Source organism: Pongo pygmaeus, chromosome 22, assembly GCF_028885625.2.
Source record: "Pongo pygmaeus isolate AG05252 chromosome 22, NHGRI_mPonPyg2-v2.0_pri, whole genome shotgun sequence".
Classification (NCBI taxonomy): domain Eukaryota; kingdom Metazoa; phylum Chordata; class Mammalia; order Primates; family Hominidae; genus Pongo; species Pongo pygmaeus.
The window spans coordinates 43,202,569-43,205,298 of NC_072395.2; positions in this window are offsets into that span (position 1 = coordinate 43,202,569).

Here is a 2,730-nt window from a genome sequence, read left to right on the forward strand (position 1 = left end):
GTTATCAACCTGCACATGTGTCCCTTGAATCTAAGATAAAAGTTGATTTTTTATTTTCAAAAAAGAAGGCAAGCAACACATAGGAAATTACCAATACTAATAACTACTTTGGGAATATGTAAAAAAATTCAACTTTAATATCAATAAAAATACAACAATAATGAGGGGAAAACAAACACTAAACAAAAGATTCCATGGGTATGGCCAATAAGCATTAAAAAAAGCTGTTTAAAAATCACTAGTAACCAAATAAATGCAATTTAAAATCACAGTGAGATGCCACTTAGCAAATGGCTGAAAGAAATATGGCAAATGTTGGTGACAATGGAGTTCGTAGGCATCTAGGAAATTGCTGGTAGGATAGTAAAATAATGAAACTAACTTTGGAAAACTGTTTGGCAATTTCTAATTTAGTTGAGCATATGCCCACTCTATGGTCCAGAAATTTCATTCATAGTTTATTTCCTGCCCCCCCAGGAAAAACTAAAAACATATGTTCACAGAAAAAACTGGAACAATCAATATTCATTGTGCTCTATTTTTTAAATCTTGAGAAAATTTGAAGTCTGTCAATAGATGAAAGAATACACACATTGTGATATTATTAACAAAAGGGAACATACGGCACCAATAAAATGAATAAAACGTCACAACATGAAGCTTTTCGAAAACATTAAGTTGAGTGAAAACAGATGCATACAATAAAAAAAGTATGATTTCATTTTTATGAAGTTCTAGAAGAAGCAAGTTAATCTATGGTGATAGCAATCACTACAATAGCTGCGTCTGGGGTCAAGGATTGATTAAAAAAAGGAACATGAGTGAATTTTCTGGAGTGAGAAATTTTCTGTATTTTGATCAGGTAGTCATTACACAGGTGTGTATATTCATCAAAAACAACAAACTCTACCCTCTGAAATATGTTCATTTCATTGTATGTAAATATTGATTGAATAAAAAATATTATTTAAAAACAGAGGTATTCTTATAGATATACCTCTGCTTAAAAACATTTAATGGCTTCTTGTTGGTTTTAGAAGAATGTCTGCAATACCAAATTACAACTCTAAGGACCTGCACAGAATGGCTCCAAGATACCTTTGTGGCCTAATTTCAAACTGTTCTTTCCTTTTCTCTTGATGACCAGCCAAAATGGCTTTTAGTTATATCATGCACATCTCAAAACTTTTGTCCTAGAAACACTTCTCCCAGTACCACTTACCGATTCTGTTATTGTTTCAATCTCTGTTAATTGTTAGTCCTCTGAGAAACTTTTCCTGACTTCTAAGACCAAGTAAAGTTCCCTTGATGTATATTATTTCAGCAAAAAACCAGCTCATTATTTTTGTAATTAAACAATTGTTTAATATTTACTTTATCTGTTAGACTTTCAGCCCAGCTAGAACAGAGACCACACATTTTCTTAATTCATTTATTATGGAGTAATGAATGAATATAATCTTATTTTTAAAAACATATTCAGCAATATATTTCCACAGCAAAGATTCTGGTTCATGGTAAAGGCTCAATAAATATATTGTGAAAAAGGATGGTACTGACAAAACATTTGACGATGTATTCTGAGGCATGACTAATAAAAAACAGTCAAACAAACATGGGGTCAGGGTGTTGAGGAGGACAAAGCTGCTCTCTGTAACCACTAATGAGATGTGCATTAATGAATAGAAATTGTTGAAATCAAATGCCTAGAAATGATTTGTGAGAGAATTTCCTGGAAAACTGGTTACATTAATTCTTGGAAATCAGAACTGCAAACCAGTTGGTAGGCAGATGACCAGTAGCTTCTATGATTATAATTGCATGGGCTGTAGTTGCTTGGGAACTAAACTCCTGGGTTCAAAATGCATAGCACAAGCATCTGTCAAAGTATGCAGCAGGAGGGAGCTGGAAGAATGGAAGCAACTAGATGTAATCCAGATCAGTGCCAGCTGATCTCCTGTTAATCGTGTAGAATGTGATCAACTTGGTGAAAATCAGAAGACTGTAATTCACTATACTATATGCAGCTGCTGAAATAGAGAATAAAAGCTGCATTCTGGGAAATTTAGAGTGTTGCTAGAGATTTGGAATGGGAGAGGGTGGATGTTTCCTGACTGGTAATGGCATGGTATCAACTCAGGAGTTACAAGTTTCTCGTGATAAAATAATAAAACTTTCTTGTCTTGACTATCAACTAGAAATGGCACATTTATATAATAACTGGGGCAATTGTGGTATAAGTTCAGAGTCCCCATCATTGAGTTTTTATCATTTGTTTGTGAGCACTTTATTATACTGCTATCTATCTGTGATCAATCTATCTTTGAGTTATTTTCTAAATTTGCATGTTTACTAGTTTTGGTAGGCAGAATAATGGCTCCTAAAAGATGTTCAAATTCTGAATTCTGGAATTTGTAAATATGTTCCTTCACGTGGCAAAGAAGAATTAAAGTTACAGATGAAATTAAGCTTGCTAAAATAGGGAGAGTGTCTTGGATTACCCAGGCGAACCCAATGTAATTATAAGTATGAAGTGGGAGGTAAAGGCAGAAAAGTAGGTCTAAGCGATGCACTATGAGAATGATTGGACTCACCACTGCTGTCTTTGGAGACAGAGGAATGGGGCCATGAACCAAAAAAATGTAGGTGGCCTCTAGAACATCCATCTCCAAACTTTTTGGTACCAGGGAAAGGTTTCCTGAAAGAGTTTTTCCACAGATTGGAGGAGCG